The 10,436-nt window shown below is 46.8% G+C and overlaps 1 long non-coding RNA gene across 1 annotated transcript; it reads right to left on the minus strand.

The window, feature by feature from the left end:
• Nucleotides 1-5,325: 5,325 nt before the first annotated feature.
• LOC121110753 lies at nucleotides 5,326-7,933 on the minus strand. Its single transcript, XR_005859799.1, has 2 exons — nucleotides 6,681-7,933; nucleotides 5,326-5,918 (listed from the first exon to the last, which is right to left on the minus strand). It is a non-coding gene; the product is annotated as an uncharacterized LOC121110753 (long non-coding RNA).
• Nucleotides 7,934-10,436: the final 2,503 nt, after the last annotated feature.

Below are 10,436 nucleotides of genomic sequence, written 5' to 3' on the forward strand. Positions count from 1 at the left end.
AATCAGTTTATCCCCACAATGCCTAATAAATTATGTCCCTCAGTGCTGAATCTCCACAGTTCTTGAACACGTCCAGGAACAGTGACTCCACCACTTCCCTGGGCAGCCTGTTCCGGGGCTTGATCACTCTTTCTGAGAAGAAATTTTTCCTAATATCCAACCTGACCCTTCCCTGGCACAACTTGAGGATATCACCTCTCATCCTGTCTCTTTTACCCGGAAGCAGAGGCCGACCCCTGCTTTGCCACAGTCTCCTTTCAGGCAGTTGTACAGAGCCATAACGTCTCCCCTGAGCCTCTTCTTCTCCAGGCTGAACCATTCCAATCCCCTCAGCCACTCCCCATAAGACTTGTGCTCCAGACCCTTCACAGCTCTGTTGGCCCTCTTTGGACATGCTCCAGGGATTTTGGATCAGTGCTGCCATGTACACTGCTTTCCATCTGGCAAAGCACAGATGTGGGTCCTACTCTCCATCTGTCCCAAGTAGTCAGTGCCTGGAGATAACTCTTAGGGATGACGGGTCTTCATGACCAACACAATGGAGGAGCCCATGAAGCCACAGCAGCTTTGTCCCACCATGAAGAGGTGAGGACAGTCCCTGGCCAGCCACACTGCAGGGCACCTTATCCATGCTGAATTATGCAGCGGTTGATCCCGTGCCATCTCCATCTCAGAAGGATGTAATAGTTTTCCCTTCCCACCCAGCATCACACACCAGGGTTTGGGTTTCCAAAGCTCCGAGCATCTGCTGAGCCTGTTGGTGTCAGTGGGAGCTGCTGGCACTCAGCCCCAACCAAAATTGTGCCCATTCAATGTGACTCAGCTGAAATACAAAATTAGCCAGGAAGGTAGGGCTGAGTTGGAAGATCTGAGCAGTTCTGCCTTGATTTTAATTCCGGCCATGCATCTCCTTGCCATGTTACAAACGCTACTACACAGATTGCGGAAGGCAGAGACACACACGCATCTGATTTTCAGAGTAGTATAACAGACAAAGGGAAAAGCTGGGTCACAGCGTCCCCCAAAGAAAAGGTTGGCTTCCACATGACTCAGGAATGTCCTAGAGATCAGCTTTATCTATTCATATATTTATTCCGGCTGGCATCTGTGAATCACTACTAATAGCAAAGGGTTGCATAATTGCAATGAGGATGCTTTTGTGATGGCTCTGACCAAAGAAAATACATCTATTTTGGCTTGTGTCTATGAATAGCTACCCTGCTCTGACTCTCTGCATTTGCAAACCTCAGATACTACTGAAAATAAGATATGATTGGCAGGTACAACCTGATTAGCATGTACAAATTGCCGTGGCCTTTCTCCAAGCAATCATTTGTACAAATTGTTTCCTCTGCTTCGTATCTGAACAGCAGCAGAGCTATTAGGTAAGTTGAGACACGAGAAGAAGCAGCACAAGGCGGATGCTCACGCCATCTCATTTCACACCCTTCTGAGTGTTTGGCTTTTTCTGAACCGTGCCCTTTTCCCCTCCTTCAGAAAACGGCCAAAAAGGCTTTGGGTGAAGAAGGAACTGTTTCATGGTTGGTTTATTTTCCCCTGGAGATAATGCTAGTGTTCTCCTTTCTAATTTTTTTTTTTTCACAACCATCTTTTCCCCCCCCCTTTTTTTTTCCCCTCACAGCAGCTGTTCCTAAAATATTTGCTCATTCTGGTTTTCAAACAGACGAAAAATATCTTTAAAAGCTTTGAATGAGGGTATTTCTTTCCAAATCGCATCAAAATGGAAGAAGGGAAAAGGAAGAGAACTTTGCCTGGTGGAAAGTGCTTCAGAGTGGGCTGGGATTTTATGCCTCCTTTCCTTTCCAAGCCAGGAATAGGTTTCATGGCACTTCTTTGAGTCATTTCATTTCTGCACACTCCTCTTAAGATGTTTGCCAGTGCCAGTCGTGGAGATGCAAGCCACGAGTCGGATATGCCAAGCAGCTGAGGCTGGCTCCAAAGATGTGCACTCCCTCCCACTCATAGGAATAATTTGCTTGGCTTTATGGGACTTGGAGATTGTGTTGCACCATTCCAGGCAACCAAGAGCGTTCAGACATTGGGATTTTTAGCAGGGTCTGTTGTGAGAGGACATGGGGAAATGGTTTCAAGCTAAAAGAGGGGAGATTTAGACTGGGCATAAGGAAGAAGTTCTTTACAAGAAAGGCAGTGAGGCACTGGAATAGGTTGTCCAGAGATATGGAAACATGGTGGATGCCCCATCCCTGAAGATGTTCAAGGTCAGCCTGGATGGGGCTCTGAGCACCGGATGGAGATGTGGGTGTCCCTGTTATTGCAGGGGAATTGGACCAGATGGCCTTTAAGGGTCCCTTGCAACTGAAACCATTTTATGATTGGATTTTCACTGTGGTGAAGGTTCCTTTGGCTCCAGGAGACAAAGGCTTAAGACCTTCCCAATCTCTGTAGGCAAAATGAGGGGCAGCTGAGTCAATGGGACCCCTATCACTGGCTCCTTTTGGGTGAGGATGTCACTCCAGGAATTTGATCCTACCCAACTTAATTACAATAACAGCAGCACTTTGTAGAACAGCCCATCCAAATTTCATAGGCTTTTGAATCAATAATTAGGCATCTTAATGCCGGTTACGAATACCGGGCTGAATTCTGGCTGCAACCTTAATTAAAAACATCTCGCAGCAGGATAAATAAATAATTCCCTTTTAAGTGTGAGGCCATTTTGTGCTTCAGACTCCGCCGGGCTGCAGGAGGGCTGGTGTGTGGGAGAGGCACGATAGCTCTGCCTCGATGAGATAAGCACCAGAGAGGCGGCATGCGCTCTCTGATGCGCTGCGAACCACGGGTCTTCCCGAGCTCTGCAGACTTTCTGGCCACGATCGCTTTGCTTTCCCTCTGCTCTCTCAGTGATACGTAGATATATTTATTTCTACCCTGGTCGGTTCTCTGAGGGCTTAAAAAAATAGAGCGTGAGTGGGTGGGTGGGTGAGGGGAAGAGGCGGCGCTTGGAAGCCAAGAGAAGCGTGCTGTGTTGACGCAGTCATCATCTCCTGTTTGCACAGGGATGTGGTGCAGTGCTGCCCATCCCAAGGCACGGGTCAGCCCCTGAGCCCAAAACTACGTGGCCAAAATGCCACGTGGACACTCAGCATCATCCTAAAGGGCTCTTCCTGGCTGTGACATTTGTGCCGATATACTCAGATGGTGATGTAAAATGAGTGATGGCTTCAGCTGGGAAAAATGTTACTGGTGTAACGTGTAATGAAATAGGGCACGCAAAAAGCACTGTGAGTCATGTGGGAAGGGCTCTGAACAGTGTTTTTGAAATAAATGAAGAAGTTTCTGAGACCACAATCCAAAATGAGCTTGGAACAAGTGTGCATATGTCAGTTCAGATCAAGGTAGAAGATGAAGGCATAGCAGGGCCCCAAAATGACAGTCCTTAAGGAGCAACGCTGAGAAATTCAAGTCAGTGAAACCACAAACAGGTTTTCAAAATGCATTACTGCATGGAAAACCTCTGAATATGTGTGCCTGGGTGACAGCTCCAGATTTACTGGACAAATTTGAGCTTTGGAATGGTAATTGGTGATATAAAGGAATAAGGGAATAGGAAAAATATGGGGCAGAGCCTGAGCAGAAATGTAGAATGGATGAACCCAATGAATGGGTGACCCCAGTGAGCACTCAGTGTTGTTTCTCTTACTGAAAGCTGGGAAAATGTGAGTTGTGAAATGGGAATTTCTGAGCTGAGGTGAAAAGCCAGCTCTGTTTTGGATAGCTAACCTTGTCCTAGAGTACTGAAGCAGCCAGCATCCCAGCTGGCACAGGAAATTTAATTAAAGTCAGACCCAGGGATGGGGTGTACAAGTAGCCTCCATGTCTGAAAGAGTGAAAAAAAATGATCCATGCAACTACAGACCTTGTAGTCTGCCCTTAGTTGCTCACTGAGAAGTGGTGTTCAGACTGGAAGAAGAGCTGGAGTTGGGAAGAGGGATGGAGAAAGGACCTTGGGGAAGAAGCAGTTGAGCCCCAGATTTAGACTGGCAGAAGAAGGCTTCAAGGTGAGCAGGAAGGATTCCATCCCAGGTAACAGCAATAGGATGAGAGGTGATGGCCTCACATCGCACCAGGGGTTGGTCAGGTTGGATATTAGGAAAAAATTCTTCTCCAAAAGAGTGGTCAGGCACTGGCACAGCTGCCCAGAGAGTGGTGGGGTCACCAAACATGGAGGTGTTCCAGAACCATGGAGATGTGGCACCGAGGGACGTGGCCAGTGAGCATGGTGGGGATGGACAGGGGTTGGATTTGGGGGTCTTCTCCAACCTTAATGGTTCTGTGGTTCTATGATGAAACCTCTGAAGGAAGGCAGTCCCAGTCCCCGATGCACCAATTAATCGTGGAGCACACCCTGTATTTTGCTGGCTGTGGTTTTAGTGGGTTATCCTCCCAGGTTTCCAAAGGGTCTGGCAAAGGTTGAGTGTCTACACATCGACTCTTTGTGCCGGGACATACAGCGACTGATAACCTTTAATGCTTTTCTTGTGGTTTGAAAGCAAACATTTATTCCCCTGCAATATTTAACACCTTGCTACGGATCCTGAGGAATATCTGCCTCTTGATCATTATAATTAACAATAACATCATGCTGCAGGGGATGAGACTTGTCTAAATGCTTTCAATTGTTAATGACTCAGACCTTAAGGTTTAATTCATCCTATTCCCTCCTCATTAATTAAAGGCACTCGGTGTCAGCCAGATTAAAAAAGAGAGATGCAGGGCAGCTGTTACTGCCATGGCACTTTCATAAGAGTTATCCCAGCCCCAGATACTTTGGGAACGGGGATCACCGTGGGCAGTAGTTTGCTCCATCTGACTGGCTGCAAAGATGGAAAATGTGCAACGTGGTGATAAACCTCCCTTCCAGAGCTCCTTAAATCCCTTTCTTTACAACCCAGAGATTATGGCTACAGCTTGATTTCAGCTCCGATTCCTTGATAGCCAGGGATTTTTTATTTTGCAGCTGTCAGATTGTATTTGCCACATGCAGAGCTTTTCTATTTTGTCTGTCTCAGATATCCTGGGGTTTTATACCTGAGTTTATGTTTTCTGCAACTCCCTTAGAAATGCAACAAAGCCAAAAATAATTGTGTTTATTAAAACTCGTACTGCAGTTTTACTGCCAAGAGGTAGCAGAGGTCAGGACCTGGTGGGATGCTTTCCAGGCAGAAAAGGGGTCAAGTGACAAAATCAATGTATTTTTAAGGGTGGGTCATTTATTTGCAGCGGTGCTGCATCGGATCCAATTATCATTTCCAAGACCTAGATAAGATCCAACCCAGACTCCACTTGAAACAGCAAAATTTATTTGCATTACTCTATTCAGTAAGATTAGGGTTGAAGTCAAAGACGCCTTCAGTTGGTGGCACCTTCTCAGCCCCTTTCCATATATCCTCATATATTTTAAGTCCTTCCAACTTTGCAGTGATTTGGTGCCAGAGCCAAGATGCTGTTGAGTAATGGAAGGTTTAGTCAGCCCCCTCCGGGGAGTACATGTAAATAAGAGGGGTTTGGCATGAGGTCTAAATGATGGCACATTCTTTGGGCAGCGCATAAAAAAAAGAAGAAAAAAAAAAAAAAAAAGAAATCAAATAATTTTTCTCTGCTCGAAAAAAAAAATAAAATGGTGCTTTCATGTTAGGCTGCAAATATCCTCCTGGTATTTTCGTATCTCTGGAGTAGCTTGGAAATGAAAGCAGCTTTGCAGAAAGGGCTTCAGAGGGGAATTTGTAGCGGTCTGAATTATCTCCCTTGGTCCTGCCTGGATTCAGGCAAAATTGGGAATTTTTGCTGCAGAAGTTAAATTCTGCTCAGGGATTTGAACCCACTCCCTGTCCCTCGCTAGGCCTCTGCTGCCGTGGGAGAATCGCACGTTCTTTACCCTTGAAAAACCAAAAACACACACTGAGATTGATTCATCCTTTGCCACTTGATGAAGTGGATAACGAGAAATTTAAAACCTCTACACATTTCAGAAGATGCCACTTCTCCAGGGTTGCTTACCTCCCTCCAGCAATTGCTGCTTATAACTAACTCAGAGCAGCAAGAACCCAATTATCAGTGGCTAATCCTATTAAAGCAGACATGAGCTGAGGGATGAGGTGCGTTTCTCTCCTCCACCAGCCGTGGTGCCTGCCAAGTTATCTCCAAGACCCTTCACCTCACCTGTGACATTTTGCTGAGCATTTGCCTGACCGGTAGGTTCTAAAGTTAGTAGCAGTGGGATGGGACGCAGAGGCAGGGTGGACGGATGGACAGAGATCATAGAATCATAACATGGCCTGGGTTGAAAAGGACCACAATGATCATCTGGTTTCAATCCCCCTGCTGTGTGCAGGGTCGCCAACCACCAGACCAGGCTGCCCAGAGCCACATCCAGCCTGGCCTTGAAAGCCTCCAGGGATGGGGCATCCACAACCTCCTTGGGCAACCTTTTCCAGTGTTTCACACCCTCTATGTGAAAAACTTCCTCCTCACCCAAACTTCAAGGATCCCAATTTGCACTGCTTTGGGCTGATCTATGTGCACGTATCTGGAGCATTGACTAGGTCTACAACCAACCACTGTACATGAGCCCACAGCTGGATATTCTTAGGGTTCATTATTCAACACGAATGTTTTGGCTTAGAAAAAATCCCTCTTACCATGATCTCAGTCACAATTTGATGCTCTGTGCCACATTTGGAGTTCACGTTCTTATATACATAAGTTTTGAGTGAAGTCTTGTGAGTGCAACCACTGTACTCATGATGTCTTCCATTGGTGAACATATTCCAGGGGACACAGAGAGAGAGCAGAGTTCAGCAGAGCTGCTATGGGGGAACCAGAGCTCCAGGGGAAAGCCAAGGTCCTGTTCAAGAGTTTTTACACCGGTCACAAATCAGAGAATCATTTGAGTTGAAAGGGACTCTTGAAGGTCATCTGTTCCAATACCCCTGCAATGGACAGGGGAATCCACAGCTCGACTGAATGCTCGGTGCCCCATCCAGCCTGACCTGGATTGTCTCCAGGGATGGGGCCTCCACCCCTCTCTAAATCAGAAAGAAGTCCTTTCTCTGGAGTCACAGAAATATAAAAAGAATATATGAAAGACCTGATTTTTTTAAGTTAACTTCCATGATGACAACCAACTTGACCTCAGACTACCAAAAGAGGGGAAAAGAGCTAAGAAAGCCTTCCCGAGACAAACTTCATCCAGATTTAAGGGCTTTTACAATGAAGCCAGAGGTTTGTTTGGGACAACTGTGTGAGTAGGAAGTCTTTGCTGCCTGCCTAAGTGTGAGATATGTGCAGCTTAATGGAACCTTCAGCCCTTCCAACCCATGGTGCCACTATCCCACCATGACCTCAGATCCCCCACACCCCACGCGATGATGGAGTTACAGCAGTGCACCCACACATGGGATGGGAGAACAGATGGAAACCCACCCTGCCTACGTAGAACCCAACACTGAGTTAAGCAGCCAATTTCTTCCAGCACAGCAGGACTGCACCCATAACAAGCTGCTCAGCAGTTCCTGCCCCATCCAGCATCACACTGTGCACACGATTCATTGCTGGCACTCCTGTGTTTTTAGTGCACAGATGTTACAATCAAACAGTCTCACTAAAGCCCCCAAGACTTGAGTATCTGCAGTCATTATAGCACCAGGAATGCATTTTGGGCAGCTGTTTCAGTTCTTTGTAGGGCAGAAAAGAAATTGAGGAGAATGCAGGATTACTGTAAGGGTGTTTGAGTGTGAGAGAAGGGCATGCAGGGTTTCAGAGAAAGGCTGCAGTCACCAGTGGGCACTGTGATGTGATGGGGACCATGATCCAGCATTGGCCAGGATGGAGTTCCTGGATTCTGGGGTTTCTGGGACGTGTGAAATTCTTTGCCATCACAGTTCTGAGTTCCAGAGATGTAATAATCCTCAGGATGACGGAAGGAAAGAAGTCTCACCACTATTACGCAATTCTCTCCAGGCTACTTATGCATTCATAGAATCATTAAGGTTGGAAGAGACCTCAAAGATCATCAAGTCCAACCATCCCCACCGTGCCCACTGACCACGTCCCTCAGCGCCACATCCCCACATTTCTGGAACACCTCCAGGGCCAATGACTCCACCACCTCCCTGGGCAGCTGTGCCAGTGCCTGACCAATTTTTCCTAATATCCAACCTGAACCTCCCCTGGCATAACTTGAGGCTGTTACCTCTTGTAATTCAGATCATTCTCTCAGCTGTAAATATTCAGAGGGAAGGGAAGAGTGTTTTTCTTTAGGACAAACTCTTCCCTTGCAAGCAAAGCTCTGTGGGCCAGGAATCTATTGGAAAAGTAGGGTGCTGTTGTGCCTGCAGAGAGCTCACAGTGCCTTGGGCATGGCTAAGCCATGGTTTTGGAAACTGCTCAGTGTCTCTTCCCCTTCTCTGCCCTTCTGGGGGTTGGCATCAGCCCAGGGTGGAGATGGCAATTTGTCTCTGGAAGCTCGGAGAAAGGTTTTGCTGTGCAAAAGGATGAAAAGCAACGATTTCTCTGTGGAAAAGAGAAGCCTGGGGAGAAGCCAGCCTGGAAATGCCTTTGAGCTACCTTGTTCTGATGGTATCTAACTACCACTTACAGATATACCCTACTATCATAACATTGACTCATCACGAGGGCCCAGCACTGGGTTATAAGGAGTATGCATACTGGAATTAAGCCCAGTGAAGGCAAACAGGGGCTCATTCAGTGTATTGATATCTAACTACCTTTGTGAATCTCTCAGTCCTTCTTCCACGTTTCTGCTCCCCAGCATGATGGCCTGGAGGCAAGAAGGGGTTTCTTAGACATGAGAATTATTTTCACTGAGAGAAAGGAAAAGAAGCTGCTATTTTATGCATGAAGATGCACGTATTTGCTTTGCAGTTCAGGAAGAGAAGAGAGGCGGATGAAGATAAAAGGGGAAATAAACCCTGCCAGCAATTCAGCCATCGTGACAGGAGAAGGTTGTCTCAAGCAATTAGCAGAAGCAACCAACAGCAAGATCCAGTGGAAATAGGATCCGTGGGCATGCCAGCATTCTTACATTCCTAAATCAGATAGCGGGCCTCCTCATTCGGGAGAGTGGTCCTCTGGTCCTCTTCTATGCTACCTGCAATGCTGATGTACTCTTTGAATTATTTGGATAAAAAACTAAGGAAGACTGTGTCGAAGTCCTCCTTTTAGCTGTTTTTGCTGTGGGGTGGAGGTGAGTGACTGCTGCCATCTTGGAGGGCCGCTATGGGCTTCACAATGGCTCAGTCTTGGATGCAATTTTCTGCTCACGCTTGGGTCCCTCCCACTGAAAGAGACCGTGGGGAGCTGGATGTTCTGTCCAAACAGGAAGAAGAATAATGTGTCTAGGGAGCACAAATCACGAGGGCAGTTAAAATGAACTGAGCTAACTTATTTTAGAAGGGATGGGACTAGGAGGTCAGGAAAAGATCAGCTCCCCAGTAGCTAAAGCATTGTGACATATAGGGCTGACTGAACGCTCTTGACATCCACTAAGGAAGTGCAGGACAGAGCATAAGAAAAAAGAAAGATTTTGTCTAGTAGTTAGGAAGCATGAAAGGCTGTGAAAAGGCTTGGAACTAGCTGTGAATATTTAAGGCTTTCTCTGGGAGCCGGCATCAGAAATAGGTTTAAAATACCACTTTGAACAGACACATCCTGTTAGTGACCAGACCTTCCACGTGATGCTAGCTTTGAGTGACCACGCTGTGGGGTCAAAGTTACAGGACAAAATCCACAGGCTCGCAGCTCACAGAGGAGTATCTCCATCCCAGTGAGAAAAGAGAGTGAACAGATGCCTCTTTGGGGCTGTCCAGATGGCCAAGTAGCTGCAAAAGGCATAAAGAAGGATCATAGCCTACAGCAGCTTTCAAGTAGCCAAACTGATCTGAAATGAATAACGACCTTCATAAACTCACTCGATGTAAAATACACCCTTGCAGCAGGGTGAAGATGAAGGGTAATCTCTCTCTCACGCCACAGATATTCCAGCCACAAAAAGAATGCTTCAGAGTGAGAACCAAGTGCAGCCAGCTCTCACCACTGCAAAATCCACTTTTCCACACCAACTTCTTGCTTTCTAGGCAGGTTGCTAATGGGCACCTGGCAGCCCTCTTGCAGGGCACCACTCCTAATCACATTAGAGGAAAAGCACTTCCTTGGAAGGGAGACAGACACTGCAAAGAAAGGGGAACGTGGGCTGCTCTTGCTAAGGGAAGTGAGCAAAATTACCAGCCGAAGTGTGGTGTGAAACTTAGCACTGCAGAAATGGCATCTTTGTCTCCAAATGCTGATCAGATGCAGGAAAAAGAGAGCCTGGAGACATTCATAGAAACAATGGGTGAATGGGGCTCTGGGGGGAGTCTTGCTTCCATTCTCCTGCT

This window comes from Gallus gallus, chromosome 4 (genome assembly GCF_016699485.2).
Source record: "Gallus gallus isolate bGalGal1 chromosome 4, bGalGal1.mat.broiler.GRCg7b, whole genome shotgun sequence".
Taxonomy (NCBI): Eukaryota; Metazoa; Chordata; class Aves; order Galliformes; family Phasianidae; genus Gallus; species Gallus gallus.